Genomic DNA, 19091 nt, shown 5'->3' on the forward strand with positions numbered 1-19091 from the left:
TTTGCATCAGCAACACTGACTCGATGACAAACAAGTCATTCATAAGAAGACAACTGATGGCATCTGTATTCATACTAGTTTCGAACTAATAAATCATTTGATTGTTAATCATAAATATTGGGGGCTGCTGCTCGGTATAATTCTTTTCAAGAACATTATGTAAATTGGTAAACTATTTAGCCTAGGCTACTAAAACAAACACCAAAACTTAACATGAACTATTAAAAATTATAGTGATTTGTGCAAAAAATTGGTGAAAAGCTGGCAGCCTACACGTTTCTTACCTTGACCATGTTTCTTACCTTGACCACCTTCTATGGATACATTTTCTGTTCTGATCTCCACAAGTATCTGCAAACTACTGAGTACTAATCAGAGGCCACAATTTTATGATGTCATCATGTGGAAATACTAAATACAAAATATTATTTTGTATTTGAAATACGTATTTGAAATACATATATCATAAATAATGCCAACAAGAATGGGCTGGGACTGATATATTTCCCAGAGGTGGGGACATGGGGGGGGGAAGTCATCCCAGGACTCCGAACTGAAGTAACGCCTCACCCAAGATTCCAGAGCACTGAAGAACTCGAGCACTGGAACAACACTGGCTTCAACTCTGGGACAGAGCGGAGGTTCTCCACCAGCGGAGGTTCCATGTCAGGAGAGGGGATTGCAGAGGGATCCTCAAGGACACATACCCGAACTTTCGTCTGGGCTTTGAGTCCCGCATTATAGAAGATGCAGAGAGACTCATCAGGGTAATGCATGACATGAGCTTGTTGTAAATACTCACGCATGTAGAACCTGAACGTCATTTAAAAAGGCTTAGAAAAGTGTTAAGAAAACCTAGCAGTGTTTCTGGTAAGAACCATGACTGCATGACTGAAGTTTTGTTGTGTGTGTTTTTATTTATTTATTTATTTTTAGTGCATCTCTAAAGTTATGACCACTGAGCTTTGATTTTGAAATTAGCTAGAAATGGTTTTCTAGATAAACTGATCTTTATTTATTGTTGTATCATGTGATTTATTTATTTATTTATTTATTTATTTATTTATTTATTATTATTATTTGCTTTTTCCAAAGCACTGAACTGTATCACTTATCATTTTAAAGGTTTTTTTTTTTTTTTTTTTTTTTATGTTATGTTTAATGTTGTCATTAAATTCGAATTTACCTGCATGAAAACATTACAAGCAATTAAGGCATCTAAATATTAAAAATGTGTGGTTGTTTTAAGGATGCTTGGGGAAAAAAAACAACAGCAAAAAAAACAACAACAACAACAACCAAGTACATCAAATATAAATTATAATAACAAATTATAAAAACATCCCATCATGCCATAATATCAAATATGTCTGATGTTTTTGCCTGCATTCAGATATGCTTTTGAAGTCACCACATATAAAACCTGATGCAATCGCACTCCAATTTCATGGACTGCAATGTTTCTCAACAAGTTGTTTTTTCGCATATTAGCTGTTAAAAGTTTATTATTTATTTACTTTACTTTTTTATTAGGATTGTATTGGAAGTTAAATATGGTGAATTTTACTGAATATGTTCATTGACAATTATGCTGGTACATACACAAATGAGAACATTGGTCACTTTTTCTTGACCTGAATATCAGATAATTTTCCCTTTCACTTGCATCATGTTTCTCTGAATCACAGTTCTGTTTTGAACACTTATATCTCTCCACAATAACTTTGAGTTATTTTATCACTACAACAGAAGCCTTTGCTTTGGTGATGTACTTGTTGTGATTCGTATATTGGGTGTGGGTAAATTACCTGAGTCATACATTTGGCACTTTTTCCATTTCATTGAACATTTGATAAAATATATGTTTTGTTTCAGTATGTGGTTGTTAGCTACAGTCTTGTAAATAAACACAGTTCATATTTCTACTCAGCAAGCAACTAAGTACATGGTTACATTTTTGACATGTCACACGCAGTCACTTTTAGTGAAATATCACGTTTACTGGCAGCGTTTCAACCACAATCTCTTGAAACTGCTCTTTCCAAAAAAAGTTAAAAATGGAAGAAAAAAAAAAGTGAAAATTGAAAAAATGAAAGAAACCCAACTTCATATTCAAAGCAGTTTTACCTTTACATATTACAACTGTTGCTAAGTTGTAAGCTTTTATTTTGGTCCAAATTATTTAGAACATTTAATTCTGAAAGTGCTGTTGAATTTAAATTTACAGTCTAATAAATTATGTAAATAGGTTATTATTAATTTATCAGACATTTCCTCCACAGTGATACAAAAGGCATTAAAAAAAATGTAAATTAACATAAAGTAGTGTAATTTAGCATGTCTTTGTTTAAATCGATTTAGTTTTTATGACAGTTATTGTTTCATACAAATTGGGTGTGGATCACTGTTTGACTCATTCTCTTGGCACTTAGCCTGCTCTGAACTGTCAGAGGTCTGCTATAAATTATTTCTTGTGTTTGTAGTTGTGAAGATTCTTAAAATAGCTGCTACTACTAAGTGCAAACCATAATACAGTGCTTAGCAATGAAGTAAATACAAATCTGATGCAACATCTCTTCCTGTAAAATCTCATGTTTACAACATTCCATTTGATTTTTTTAAACTAATAAGTGGAGGAAAGTTTTTCTGAGGACACAGTAAGTGGGCTTAAAAAACATACTAAACTGTTTTTTGTTTGTTTTTTTTTTTTTTTTTTTTTTTTTTTTTTTTTGGAAATTCAAAGGTTTAGGGGTAAGGGTAGTGTAGGGGGAAAGAATATAGTTTGTACAGTAAAAAAAAAAAAAAAAAACATTACGTCTATGGAGAGAGAGAGAGTGTGTGTGTGTGTGTGTGCTTTTGTTTATATTACATTGTGGGGACCAAATGTCCCCATGATGTAATATAAACCTGAGTTCACCTACATCGTGGGGACCAGCCAGCGGTCCCCACAATGTAAATGGGTTTATAAATCATATAGAATGAGTTTTTGTGAAAAAGTAAAAGTTTGCACAGTTTCCTGTGAGGGTTAGGTTTAGGGGTAGGGGCAGGGTAGGGGGATAGAATGTACAGTTTGTTCAGTGTAAAATGCATTGAAGTCTATGGAAAGTCCCCACAATTCACAAAAACAAACATGTGTGTGTGTGTGTGTGTGTGTGTGTGTGTGTGAGAGAGAGTCTGAAAATCCACACCTGCATAAACTCTAGAACCACACTGAAGTAATGTTAATCTAGCCATCACAGAAAAACTGCATTTAAAAAAAAAAAAAAAAAAAAAAAAAACACCATTTAGTATGTTTTTTAAGCCATTTGGTTGACGAGGACACAGGAAGTATCCTCATAAACCATATTTACATTGTAACACCCATGTCATCACACACATAACATCATTATGGAAGAGGATTAGGGCCAAGTAATAAAAAAAAAAATTTAACCATCTCGAGATTAAATTTCGAGAAAAAAGTTGAGATAAAATGTTGAGAATAAAGTCGTTAAATTACAAGAACAAATTTGTTAAATTATGAGAAAAAAGTTGTTAAATTTTGAGAAATAAATCGAAATAAAATGTTGAGAATAAAGTCATTAAAATATGAGAAAAAAGTTGTTAAATTACAAGAACAAATTTGTTAAATTATAAATTTGTTCTCATAATTTAATGACTTTTTTCTCATAATGACTTTATTGATTGCAAAACATGGCAGCGAATCAGGCAGTGATTGACTGTGCTCTGATCCAATAGCGTTGGGCATTGTCAGATTGACGGTACCCTAGGCCAATGGCGTTAGGGGAGGGGGAGGGGTTTTCTTCCTGACTGCTTTCCCTGTCTTTAATAGGTTTTTTTAGCGAGTGTTTGCATTTATTCACATGCGATTGGATTATGTGCTGTCTGTCATGATTTTGGCTAATGCCGGACACTACTCTACTGAATGATGCACATTAGGAGGGTTTTTAGAAGTGGCTATAAGCAATGCCAACTGATAAAGAAGTTGGTGTATGCCGTAAGCCTGCGTATACCCTGCACTACACCAGTGCTCATCGCTGATCTACGTCAATTCAACCCGCATAAAAACCACAGACTGATCGGCACAAGAGCATAACAAAAGTGTGTGTCAGGGCTGCCAACTGTCAAGCATTCAGTGAGACTCACTCATCCATTTTCTCACGCAGTGAAAAATCGTGAAGCAAAGAGGACACTTGACACAGACAGACAAGACAGAGCAGATTACTATGATATGAAACCAAGTCTCCGCTTTCAAATTCTGTCAATTTTATTATGAAATTCAAACAATAAATACAGTTTTGGCACTCTTAAATGTGACGTGACAGATCACTGTAGGGCCTTCATTCAAGTGGCACGTGAATCGATCATCTCTTTCTCTTTACTACTGGTTAATAGTAAATAAATATGAATGAACATTAGAAGGTATGTTGAAAGATACAGCACAACTTACCGAAATGTATTGTGTCTCATGTAATCACTCAATCAGTGTTTAACTGCAGAAAGAAGTCAATAATACAGCTTGTAAACAATGTCATTGTAACACGGTTAGTAGTTGTGGGAAGAAGGAGGCGGGAACCGGCGAACATTCAACGTAACTTTCAATTCAAAAATAAACAAAGAACAAAACGAAAGTAATGCCGGCAGACCCTCGCGGACGTCTGCCGGCCACACAAACATAACAAAACATAAAATAAAGTCCAGGCCTGGTCCTCTCTCGTCCTTCATTGTAGTCGCTCCTCCTTTTATGCCTCCGGAGCTCCTCCGTGAGAGACTCGAGGCCGGCATGCCTCATTATCACTCGCGTCACCGGCCTCGCGCCGTTCCCTCACGGCTCTCGCCCGCCCTGCTCGTCACAGTCATGTAAAAGGAAAACCACAATGACCTTAGCATGTTAATTAGCTAGAAAAAAATAACTATAGAGGAGTATTTTGCTAAATATATGCACTATGACATATTTATTATATTTTTATTCATATTATTAAATATATTATAATTTAACTATTTTTAAAAATGCATTATATCAATTTCAGTTGTTAATTGTAACCTTTAATAATAATAATACCAGCTAACAGGGCTCCCTGTATGTTTACAGCATTAGTTCAGAGATTTTTTCCTTGAGAAAAATGAACATGTTAATGTACCTGATATTTATCCAAATGAATTGATGTTGCATCAAAAATGGAATAAAACTGAAATTGCATCATTTGTGTCAAACACCAATAAAAACAGTAGCTAGCCTACCAGTCATTGTAGCATTTAACATATTGTCACTAAACTTAATGAAATTCTCTTTAGTAACCATATTTGACAATCACAATAGACTTATTGTGATGCAAGGTTTTGTTGTTGTTGTTGTTGTTTACTTGTTTTTTTACTATATTATTATTATTTAAACTGAATTTGATTATTGCGGTAATGTTTAAATCACTCGAAGCCAGAGGCCAGTACAAGGCAGACTCATCTCAAGTATATTCATAAGAATAAAGTATATTGAGAATGCAATGCTAATCAAAAATAGCCTTTATCACAGTAGAATACTGCAAATAATTATATCATGTTTAATGATATGAGTAAAAATATAAATGTCATATAGTGCATGTTTAGCAAAATACTCTTCTATAGTTATTTTTTTTCTATGTAACTAACATTCTATGGTCCTTATGGTTTTTCTTTAACATTACATGACATTGTTTACATGCTGTATTATTGACCCCTTTCTGCAGTTAAACACTGATTGAGTGATTACATGAGACACAATATATTTTGGTAAGTTGTACTGTATCTTTCAATATACCTTCTAATGTTCATTCATATTTATTTACTATTAACTAGTAGTAAAGAGAAAGAGATGATTGTTTCATGTGTCGCTTGAACTGAGGACCTACAGCGATCTGTCGTGCCACATTTAAAGGGTTAGTTCACTCAAAAATGAAAATACTGTAATTTATTACTTACCCTCATGCCGTTCCACACCTGTAAGACCTTCGGTAACCCTTAAATGCATACCTCGGGTCTTTAGTGACCCGGGACGTCATTCACTAGCCTCCTCCTCGTTCATTTTTTAAAGTTAGACATCAACCTTCTTTGTATTCCTCAATCAATTCATTATAAAGAATATAACAAGAAAAAAATCATAAAATGAGTGTACATATATTTTTTCTGCACGACAATAATTGAATCTTAGATGACAGAATAAGTGCAATTCACCTTTATTCCACAAGGTGGCAATGTCTGATACACAATGCTGAAGTGACGACTCATTTAGACAGAAAACAAAATAATAAGAGAAACATGAAATGACTCAGCGATTTACTGCAGAGCAAGTACTGAACGCAATCAAATATGACTGTAACTGTCACTGGATGGATCTGGTGAAGCTGTTAGCGATCGAAATATGGATTTTGAAGATGTTGAAAATTATATAGTTCTGAGAATATGTTTGAGATCGCGAATGGGCACATATTCGTGACCTCAAACATAAAACTATCCCATTATTTGCTGAATTTACTGGGAAATGAGCTCTGACGAGGACCGTGATAATGGCATAAAACATCTGCTCAAACGGAGCCCTTTCAAAATATGATTTATTTTATTCTTCTGTAATTGTTACTCTAATATCAGAGGAGTTTTATATTATCACAACAGGTAGAGATCCTTCCGTGTTAGATATAGATCCGGGTCGATAAAGACCCGAATATGTAAGAATGATTGGCGAAACAGTCATGCATTTAAGGGTTAATCTTCGGAATGCAAATTGAGATATTTTTATTGAAATCTGCATAGGGGGCAATGCCATTTCCTCTCTCAAGATCAATAAAGGTACTAAAAACATATTTAAATCAGTTCATGTGAGTACAGTGGTTCAATATTAATACTTATATACTTACATAGTGATGGCCAATTTCAAAACACAGCTTCAGGAAGCTTCGGATTATAATGAATCAGCGTGTCGAATCAGCTGTTGGGACACCAAAGTAACGTGATTTCAGCAGTTTGACACGCAGTGTTTTGAAATTGGCCATCACTAAATAAGTCAGTTTGGCGCACCAAAAATATTCTCGTCACTTTATAATATTAATATTGAACCACTGTACTCACATGAACTGATTTAAATATGTTTTTTGTACATTAATGGATCTTGAAAAGCTGAAGACTTTGGTCACGTTCACACTGTCAGTTTTTGACAGCATTTACTTACAAGTGTGAATATCGAAATGTTACGTTCACACAGCAACTTAAAGTATCATCTGGAACACTATATGAATGTGCGGCGAGAGTCAAGACCGTATTCTCTAACTAGTAACCATAACAACAGAATTGAATGCGGTTGACACTCACATAAATAACTGTAATGCATGGGAACGTAACCGTATTATATAGGACTGACAACCGTATTCTGCTGCTGTGTGAATGTGGCCTTTGATTCATATCATAGTAACCTGCTCTGTCTTGTCTGTCGTGTCAAGTGTCTTCTTTGCTTCACGATTTTTTACTGCGTGAGAAAATGGATGAGTGAGTCTTACGCTGAATGCTTGACAGTTGGCAGCCCTGACACATATTCACGTTATGCTCTTGCCCCGATCAATGAGCAGTTTTTACGCAGGTTGAATTGACATAGATCAGCAGTGAGTGACAGGGCAGGGGCACTTCAGGGGTCAGTCAATTTTCAGCGGGGGCCATTGTATGGCCTCACCCCTGGATCCTCCAGTGACTCACACACTCAACATACACGCACTCACAGTCTCGCGTTTCAATGATTCAGTTCCCTGATGTAATGCATCCTCAATTGTCAATAGGGTTTATGTGCAATCTGACTTCCGTATTCTGTAAAACAGATCAGATGGCTTCTGCACTGTAAAAAGCCATTCAAGGGTGTTGTCTGTAGGAATTAATTTTAAAAAGTATTTCTTCCAATAAATTGATTCCCTTTTCTTTTTGAATTCATTTAAGTTTTATTTAAGTAAAAAGTGTTAATGTTTTTGTAACTTATTATTACCTATCAAGACAATTATTTTACTGACCTTCACAATAAATTGCTTCTACAAAACTCATTTTAATTGTTTATATTCAAAGTAAAACATCACAACCCGCCCACATGCTGCAGCAGAACAACGAGATCGTTGCTCGTTGTCATCTATACCCGGACCAGTTTCGGATTTCTGTGGAGTTTTTGAGGGCTTTATACAACGTGCAATCGAAGTAACTATTTACATGGCATAAAGTTAGGTTTTAGCTGAATGAGCACGCATTTATTGCACTATAAACATTAAGTTTGTCAGTTTCGCAGGCACCGCATGAGGCCTTACCGAAAGTCTTTACATTAACATTAAAAGTTACGTTAACTGATAGGTTTGTAGTTACTGTTGTTGCCCTGCCTGATTGAAAAAGATGAGGACTTAATATTTTCCTGGCGTCTCTCTCTCTGTGTAACGTATATGATGAAAATGCGTAAATATATCTTCGCATTAAGTTTTGAATGAGGGTAAGAAAGTTGTTATTATAAAAATTATAAAAAGTATATAAAAATTATCTACTCTGTTTCTGGTGGTGTTAGAACATAGTTATTTTATATTATTATTTTAATTTTACAAACTTTTACAATTTTAAAATTAAATTTTTTAAACAAACATATTTCCTTGTTTGTGCGGTCTTATACTTGGAGGGAAAAAAATCTAAGATTGTTTTAAAGTTATATTTTTGACTTGACAGCCCAATTATTTTATGCTTGAAAATTTTGTGAAGTAACTGTTGTTTTTCAATAAATACTTAAGAATACCCTCTTGTTCTGTCATAATTTTGTGCCAATGTTAAGTTTTGCTTAGTCTTACGTAACTTTATTACTTTGAGTTGGATTAACTTAAACCATTTGCCGCAATCTGTTTCCTAAAACCATTTAAGTAACTATATAGTTGTTAAGACTTAGTTAGATTTGTTACCTGAACTCAAACTGAATGAGTGGAATAAACTTAAAATATTTAAGCGAATTTAACTCAATGCATATGAGTTTAGAGTACTTATACATATTAGTTTTAAAACTTAAATGGTTTGAAGCAATTAGTTTCCTCAAATGGTTTGAGTTACCGCAACTTATCGGGTTTTACAGTGTAGACTTAAAGTAGAAAGATAGGACTTGCAGCAGGCTGAGTGTTGAGCAAAGCAGCTGTTTATGGACCTAGTCCGCTTTAACATTGTTTTATCAGTTTTTTAAATGCTTTAACTTAATCTGTTGATACATTTGTCTGAAATATTTTAAAACCATTTGTTCAAGTAGAAAAATTAAATATTTCTTTTGCATTGCAATAACATCAATGATCCTGATATTTTCATAAACTCTTCTTTCATTTGTGTTGCTTTATTAGGAGGCCATCCGATCTACTGGGAGGAGGAGTTCATGGAGTAAGTAAGGTAATTGCACTGATAATTGCACTGATAATTGCATTGTATGTTTGTAGTTATACTGCAAGATTCAGTTTTTCATTATTCACTTACTAACTATAGGATCCAAGTACCTCTTTGGTGAAGAAGAAGAGAGACGTGACTCTGAGATGCCTCATTGAATACATGGGAGAGAGTGGGCAAGAGTTCATCTCTGACTACTAAGTATTGTTTAAAAAGCATAGTTTGACTTTTTTGAGGGAAAAGCACTTATTCCTCAAATATCAACCTTATGTCTGAGTTTAGTACGGAGCTGGAGTTGGGGATTGGTTAGCTTGTCTTACAACACATACTATAATTGGGTGGAAATGGCTAGTCTGGCTCTGTCAAAAGTTCAAAAACACAAACACCCAAATGTATGTGCAGGAACCAGTGTCCAACATTAACCTTTTGGTCTCCCAGTGGCTAGTAAACTTGATTTAAAAAATACTGTCATATTTTTCAACTGCAGCTTCACAGAAGTAAAATCCTTGTTTTACAATAATGCAGGAGTCATAATCATCTGATGATATAACAGTAAGAGTGGCATTTTCAGATACTTTTACTTAACCACACCTATGTGTTACCAGCTGAACCCCTCTCCCCTTTAAGGATTTAGGCCTTGGAAGTTAGGCCCAGGTTTGTTGTGGCAAGTGAGTCTCTACCGAAAGTTGTACTATGAAGCCAGTTCAACAGGCCATGCTTTCTGTGCTGGAGCTGGCTCGACCAAACTTAAAACCTTTTGTGAACTTTTAATGTGTGATTTTATTGAAGGCTTTTGAAGTTCGTTCTCTGTTGCCACTTATTGTTCTGTTTATGTCTCATACAGGGGAAAAAACAGAGAGCAGTGTCCACGAGGACTTGAGAATGCGCAATATGTAGATATATGTCTGCCGTGAACCAGATGCAGTGGGCATCATCATTGAGGGAATCCCAGTGCTGATCCTGGAAATCTGGCCAGGGCATGTTGCCTGCTTCTGGGGATGACATATGCTCTGAACCTGCAGTATCCACCACAACTCTGCAAAACATTTGAGGTGTTCCAAAGACTTTTTGCAGGACTTGACACACTTGACGCACCCAAAGCCTTCTTCCCGATTCATGACACTAAACAACAAACTTCTGAGTTGGTTTTTCAGAATATTGTTCTGAATGTTTAATTGTTAATTGGCTGCAGTTCAGAAGTTATGTTACATAAAACAGTTCCAGAAGATTCTGTAAATTTTAATGTTAAAATGTTTACATTACCATTATTGTGTTACCTTAACATTAAAATTGATTACAGAAAATTAGTGCACCCAATTGTTTGTATATGGCAGCTGTTATATAGTAATAAACATTGGAAACGAATACCTCTCTTTCCTTATTTATTAAAGTTATGGCAATGCTAACTAATTATTTCAAGTGGATTAAAGAAATAATTTGTCTAAATTAATGAGAGTAAATGAATTAATCAAAATCAAAAAGTTTAATTTTTTATTTTAAATGTTACTTATTTTAACTAAGTATGATTTGGTCAATATGTTACTCTTTGTCAAAATGGTTGAACTCAAATGTTTTGCTTTATCTTGTAGACACTACTTCATTTTTTAGCTTACAGTAAAATACATAATATTGATTTTTACCAACTCAAAATACCAAGAAGTTCAGTAAACTTAGTAGTTGGAAAATAGTTGGAAAGTAGTTGGAAAATGTTGTTTTTAGTTGAATTTAAGCAACAGTTTTTACAGTGTGGTTTATGTCTTTTGTATTTTTTTTTTCTTCATTTTTCTGCTTAGATATTAAACACCTATAACAATGTGAACTGGGTAGTTTCACTGATGATTATCTTAAAAGTCCATAGATATGCCATCAGTTCATACTGCTGTTAAAACTTTCTCTGACAAGCGGTCATTGACTGCACATGGTCAATGAATAACAAGCATTTTATTTAAATACTAAAAGCGCATGTCCTGTTAGATATACTTAAGTTACAATAACGCCCACACAAATTCATAGACACACAAAAGCGTGCACACGCTCTCTCACACTCGCACACGCTCTCTCACACTCGCATACGCTCTCTCTCGCGCTGTAAATGTTAAAATAGTGGGTGCATTTTTTTTTATTACTTGCTGTTCCCTAGTCTGGCGTCTCCGATACTGGTTGTTTTTGGATTGTGGGGAAACCGCAGAACCTGGAGGTAACCAGCGCAGACACAGGGAGAACATGCAAACTTAACACTGAAAGCCACCTTATTTATTTATATTCATCTTAAATAAATTAAATATTTAAAAATGATTTCAAAACAAAAGTTACTTAGCTGAATATCATATAATTCACATATTTATTCAGGTTCAATAAATGAAGGAATATTTCTCAATTGAATGATTGAGTCTTTCTAAAAATGTATGTCTTGGTCCAGCAGCAGTTTTTGTCTGTCATGTGCTGTTGCTCATGAATGAAGTTAATATTGGCAGGCCTCCAGCTGTGGTGATGTAACAGACTTACTAGGCTCTCCTCTGAGTCATCAGAGCATTTAGTTAGCTCTCTTCTCACTGCTGAGCCACACTTTTACTTTTGCTCATTCAGAACTCAATGAAAAATGTTTATGTTACATTTGAGATTACTGATAAGTTTTTATCAGGACAAAAATTTTGAGAAGCGTTTCAAGTCATTGGGGTGTGTGTTTGTGTATATAATATATATATATATATATATATATATATATATATATATATATATATATATATATATATATATATATATATATATATATATATATATATATATATATATATATATATATATACATATATATATATACAGAGAGAGAGAGAGAGAGAGAGAGTAGTAAAGATCAAGGCTGATGTGATTTTCCTGGACAAATAAGGGTCTTTATAGCAGTCTGACACTAGATGGCAGCAACGAAACAGTTTTACAGAAAGCTACAGTGTTATCCAAAACTGCACTCACACTATTTATGACGCTTTTATTTACTACAGAGTTTTTTTATTTACTTTTGTTTATCATCCTGATCTAGCTTTAAAATGCTCTTTTTCGAAGGTAACTGTTTATATGTCATTCTGTAATGCTGTAATGAAAAGAAAATAGAAGTATATGCATGTTTAAGGATGCAAATGATAGTTTTAAGTTAGCTAGAGGCTGTTTATGGTTATACTTGTTTTTACTCAGTTACCCATCTTTTCATAAAAAAACATTTCTGGTTTCTGCAAAAAGACTGAATGTCAGCGTTGGTTTTCAGCGTGAATGCCGCGAAAAACACACAAAACACATTCAAAACGGGAAAGAGCTTTGTGATTGACTGTATTTGACTAGAAATCTGAGGTATATTTTTACAGACTGCTGAAAGCTAAAGAAAAGAGATTCAAATGATCGCTGCAATTCAGAAACAACACTCCAGGCGGTGAAATGTGGATTTTGCAGTTATCATTTTGTCAATATGTTGAATTTTGGGGAAATTTGTACCCTATATAAAAACTATACAAGTTTTAGGACTGGATGATAAGTGATCAACCGGATATAGTATTAAGCGTTCACAGGAAACATTGCGTATTTCCCCGGCGTCAAAATCAGGCACAAATGTCAGGAAACACAGTTCCTGGCTACATGCCATGGATTTTTTTTTTAACTGATCTGTGACAAAAGATGTATGTGTGAATTCACAGCATAAGTGTTGGCAAAAAGTACCCGGATGACTTACTACTTCCAGGATTCTGAAATGTGCATACAATGGACACTTTGCTATTCCATGAGGCCACGGGAAAGGATTTGTGAATAGCAGGGAAGTGACTCAAGTTACTCTGGTAAGTCACATGACAATGGCAGCATGGCAAATATAGAACGTCCAGATGACATTCATACTACACACACTTAATATTCAACAATATTATTGATGATATCTTTTTTTTTTTTTTTTTTTTTTTTTTTTTTTGAGAACTGCTTTATAGATGAAATGAACTAATTTAGTAATTGATGATCTTTATAACGGAACTGAATCAACACTGAACTGCTGAACAACACCCAAGATGCATAATTTCCTGTCATCACTGACTCACTGTAATGCTACTTTGAAACAATCTGTATAATATCAAGCGCTATATATATTAACTTGACCTGACTCATATGTACTGTTTTTAGCGGTCGTGAAGTAATATGGGAGAAACAAAGCTTTTTAAAGCTTTCAATCAATTTAACCAATTGCTTCGCAAAATGATTCACTGTTGTTGCCACTGTCGAAAGCATTCAAAACGCCACGCTGGTGACCCCTGCTGGTCAGAACATGTAAATGCAAAAAAAAAAACAAAAAAAAAAAAACAAAACAAAAAACGAATCATCTAATAAGATTAAATATCAAGTGTCAATGTGTTCTTTCCGTTCAATTTTCAGGGCTTGTTTTGTTTGTTCCATGGATGGCTCAGCTAAACAGGCCAATAAGACGCTATTGACTTCTATTATTCCTTTTAATTATAATAATGTCTAATTAAAACATCTACAGATATATGAAACTGATCAGGGATCAGGTAAAACCCATAGACACTTGTTCAATGGTTCGCCTCAGTGAATCCATATGTTTCATAGGTTCACAGAGATCGCTCCCGAGCCACGTGACTTTGGCAGTTTGATACACACTCCGAGTCCAAACCAGTGATTCGAAATAAAAGATTCGTAAAGATTTTGAAGTTTTCATGAAAGCAGTGTTTCAAAAGTAGGCCTACGCACCTACTCAAGAGAGTATGCGAACAGCCAAAGTAACATTAGACTTTTTTTAGGCCTACTTACAAAAAATATCTTATTTGATAAAATAAATCTGAAAGAAAATGCAGAAAATTAGGCTAATATGGTGCCACAGTACTTTTGAATGCAGATCAACACTAGAATTTTTGCTTTTGGTGATAGATTCCTCTTTCAGCTTAATTATGATATTCATGATGACTTTTAATTAGGTTTTACGCTACATAGCATTGCCGATCACAGAGAATGTCAGCCAATGGTTAATTACATTTTGAAATCATAATTTTTAGTGTGACTATGCATGAAATGAAACGGAAGAAATTAATTAAAATAGCATGGTAGGTTTAATGTATGTTTAACAAGTTTCTTTTTGAGAAACATTTTCAGCAATCATAGACCCTTCTTCAAATCTCGTAACATGGCACATGTCTTTTTTTTTTTTTTACATAAACATAATTATATAGCTGACGCTGCAAATCTCTAGCCAAACTCCTCTTTCTTTTTCTTTCTATTTTACGCGGACTCATACACAAGCAGTCTGTTCTTGTGGTCTTGTAAAATAATGTAATCTAATGAGATGAGATGGTAGATTTATGTTATTGCAGGATCATCTGTTTGGGGGTTTCGTTTCGTCTTTCTCAACAGCTCTAAGAAGCATCTGCTCCTGAGTGCTCTAGTCCCCTAGAGTGGACCTTTGATGCTCAAACACATCTATACACAGATGCCCACACACTTCAAAACACATTCATTTGTACCCCCACCAGGATTCAGGGAAACCTGGGAGATGTCTCAAATTCTGAGCCGACCGGACACACTATGCAGCATGTCAGCTGAAAAATAGTTAGTAAAATTAATAGAAAAAGAATGTAATGCAGCATTACAAATCTGTTGGTTAGCTTTAAGTTACCTCTACAAAAATTATAACAGAAAAATAATAAAAGGAGTCTGATGCTCTCAGAAGCACCTGCCACATTTCATTATATTTTATTTAAATATTTTTTTTTATTAAAATGTTTATTGTACTGTTCTATAATATCTGAAATACTTTAGTTCTTATGACATCCCCCAGATAGCAAAATTGCTGCGGCCCAGATCTGGCACACACTTGACGCTTTCATTTGGCCCACTTTTAGCAGGAATGATGGCACTTGAGAGGTCCGCTCCTGTTTGTCAGATTTGGGCCACAAGCAAGCCATAGTAATGCCGCATGTCAGCCATGAACAAAACAAATTAAGCAGAACTGGCTCACATCTGGCATTTAAATTGTATATTTCAACAACAAATTAGAGTAGCATCAGATTTATTAAAAAAAAAAAAAAAAAAAAATATTTGAATTGATTATCTAAAAAATAAATAGCAATTGAAGTAAAGGTGTCATCGAACGTTTTTTTTACAAGATGTAATATAAGTCTAAGGTGTCCCCTGAATGTGTCTGTGAAGTTTCAGCTCAAAATACCACATAGATTTTTTTTAATTAATTTTTTAACTGCCTATTTTGGGGCATAATTAGAAATGCGACGATTCATGTTGCGGCTCCTTTAAATGCTCACGCTCCCCGCCCACAGAGCTCGCGCTTGCCTTAAACAGTGCATAAACAAAGTTTACACTGCTAATATAACCCTCAAAATGGATCTTTACAAAGTGTTCATCATGCATACTGCATGCATCAGATTATGTGAGTATTGTATTTATTTGGATGTTTACATTTGATTCTGAATGTATTTGAGGCTGTGATCGGTGGCTAACGGCTAATGCTACACTGTTGGAGAGATTTATAAAGAATGAAGCTGTGTTTATGAATTATACAGACTGCAAGTGTTTAAAAATTAAAATAACGACAGTCTTGTCTCCGTGAACACAATAAGAAACAATGGTAACTTTAACCACATTTAACAGTACATTAGCAACATGCTAACAAACATGCTAAAGAAAGACAGTTTACAAATATCACTAAAAATATCATGTTATCATGGATCATGTCAGTTATTATCGCTCCATCTGCCATTTTTCGCTATTGTCCTTGCTTGCTTACCTAGTCTGATGATTCAGCTGTGCACATCCAGACGTCCTGCCCTTGTCTAATACTTTGAACATGAGCTGGCATATGCAAATATTGGGGGCGTACAACCCGACTGTTACGTAACAGTCGGTGTTATGTTGAGATTCGCCTGTTCTTCGGAGGTCTTTTAAACAAATGAGATTTATATAAGAAGGAGGAAACAATGGAGTTTGAGACTCACTGTATGTCATCTACATCAATCCATCATAAACATATTCCACATGGCTCCGGAGGGTTAATAAAGGCCTTCTGAGGTGAAGCAATGTGTTTGTGTAAAAGAAAAATCCATATTTAACAAGTTATGAAGTAAAATATCCATACCGCTTTCCGTTTTCAAATTATGGAAAAAATGGAATTGATTTTGTGCCAGTTCCGTAATTTGAATAGGAAAGACGTAGGACGTTCAGCGTAAGCTTTCTGAAGAATACGGAAGGTGGTCTGGTGGAAGTTGGATGTTTTACTTCATAATTTGTTAAATATGGATTTTTTTTTAGACACTTTCTTCAGCTCATACTCGTTTGGTAGGGCATTACTGCCATTATAAAGCTCGGATGCGTCAGGATATTTATTAATATTTCTCCGATTGTCTTCATTAGAAACAAGAAAGTCATATACAGTACACCTAGGATGGCTTGAGGGTGAGTAAAGTTTGGGGTAATTTTCATTTAAAAAGTGGATCCTTTAAAAAAAATTTAAAGGGGCTCTATGTAGGAATGACACCCAGTGTTCAAAATAGGTACTGCAGTCCAAATTCAAAATATTGTTTGGCCTGCCCCCTCGTTCAAAGACGCAAGTTGCCAGCAACAATAGGTAGCGCAATTCACAATGAAAGCTGAGGAGACTTACACACTGTAAGCAGATGAGTTGATTTATCTGTGTTTTAATATGCTGTTGTTCATAGATATTTAGATGGATTCAGAGGCTTTTTAGGTCAAGTAGAATCTGCGATTCTCTGACAGTTTGTTTGTTGGTTTCCATGGCTACAATATGTGGTGTTTTCCGCCGACTGGCAACCAATGATATATTGGATAAACTGGCAGCACGCGGTTTCGCACAGACCAAAACAAAGACAGACATTCCGACACGGAACGCACATTTCCAAAGTAGAATATCTGGCTGTGTTTTTCTGAAAAACAAGTAGGTGAACTTAGCATGTTTCCTAAATATCTGCAAACATATCGGGGTATTTTTATGCTTTATTAAAGTAAAAATCTTACAATCTTACCCCTTTAACATGCTCTACCTGAGATCGGACTTAAAATCTAATCGATTCAAGAGCTTATGAATAAGAATCAAACTGATTTGTGAAACCTATGTCATCAATACCCAGCCTTACAGTATGTTGTCTTTTTTTTTTACAGCATTATATAAACTTTAGGGGCATAGTATCTACTTTAAAAGTTAGGGATCCTTAAAATTAAATAATTTTCCCACCAAAATTGGGGTAACGAATGTAGAAATTTAATTCCCCCAAATATAATGGTTGCTTCCCCCTGATAAACTTAATTATCACAGTGAATCCAGCTCTGTACATTCCATATTTTAATAACTTTCACCACATTTCACATCTTTCCTCTCTTTTTTATTCACACCTGTCTGTATGCTGAGGAAAATCACGGTCTGATGTGTGTCTGGGTTTAATTATTTCAGCAACAGCAGCAGCAGCAGCAGGTCAAACCTGAGACAGTTTGACAAACACAGCAGGGGAGAGCTCAGTCCTTAACAATCAACTGTATGTCACATCAAACTGTCATATCTCTCTCATACACTTCTTTCTCTTTATTTTCACAGTTTCCCTTGCTCTCCCACAGAGGTGGGAGAATTTAGATGGATTCATGCTAGCTTGGGCAATATGTTAAAATAAAAACAAAAATAAAAATAACTGCAGTTATGTGAGGAAAAGATTGCTTTACAAAATCATATTCATCTCCTTGTAGCTTATTGGCATCTCAGGTAGTAAATCTGCGGAATGTATTAACCATAAATCCATGTCCACAGAGAAATACTTCTCAACAATAGGTGTTTGTGTGCATGTGTGTGACTTGTCTGTGTCTGGGCCGTTGCTAATATTGACAGGCCTGGGACATTTTTTTATGAGCCCCCAGGTCCAATGAGTAGGCAATACCAGCTGACAGCTTATTTTTGTTTTCAAATGTTATTTTTATTTATTGATATTTTATGAATTATATAAATAAATAAATAATAATAAAAAAAAACTAAAATAATTATAAATACACTGTGTCTGCATCAGACTCGACAAAGCAACCATTGCAAATCTGTTTGTACTTCATGCAGTTCAACAGAAATAGAATGTGGAATCAGTTTACTGGGGATTTGTTGTGTCGTATAACACTGCGCCGAATTCAGTGTAGATCACTGATTGTAATGGGTTCTATTGTCTTTTGTTGCATCATGCCATTTGTGTGTAGTGTGGATACATTGTTACAATTAAAGCAATTAAATTTCATGATTACAGAAGTTTTAAGAGCTAAATATTCTTCAGGAATCGCACTCTTTTTAACCCATGAATTTGCATGACTTTTCCAGTCGTTGTGATCTACTATAAAAGGAAGGAGTTTAAAAAATAATTTTGTGTAATGTAGGGGCAATTCTAATAAAAACAAGTAGGCTGTTCCAAATTTTTGGTGCAGAAATAGCAAAAGCACCTCTCAATTTCAGCCCAGTGCAAAGGAACATTTAGCAGTCTCTGGTTGGATGACCTTTTGATATCATATCAGAAATGATTGCAGGTGCTAATCCGTTCAAGGATTTAAAAACCAGTAACAACACTTTAACATCAACCATGCAATGAACTGGAAGCCACTGCAAAGAAATTAAAACTCTAGTAATGTGCTATCGTTTCTGCACACAAGATAGTAGCCTAGCA

The sequence above is a fragment of the Chanodichthys erythropterus genome, chromosome 9 (genome assembly GCF_024489055.1).
Source record: "Chanodichthys erythropterus isolate Z2021 chromosome 9, ASM2448905v1, whole genome shotgun sequence".
In the NCBI taxonomy this organism is placed as follows: domain Eukaryota; kingdom Metazoa; phylum Chordata; class Actinopteri; order Cypriniformes; family Xenocyprididae; genus Chanodichthys; species Chanodichthys erythropterus.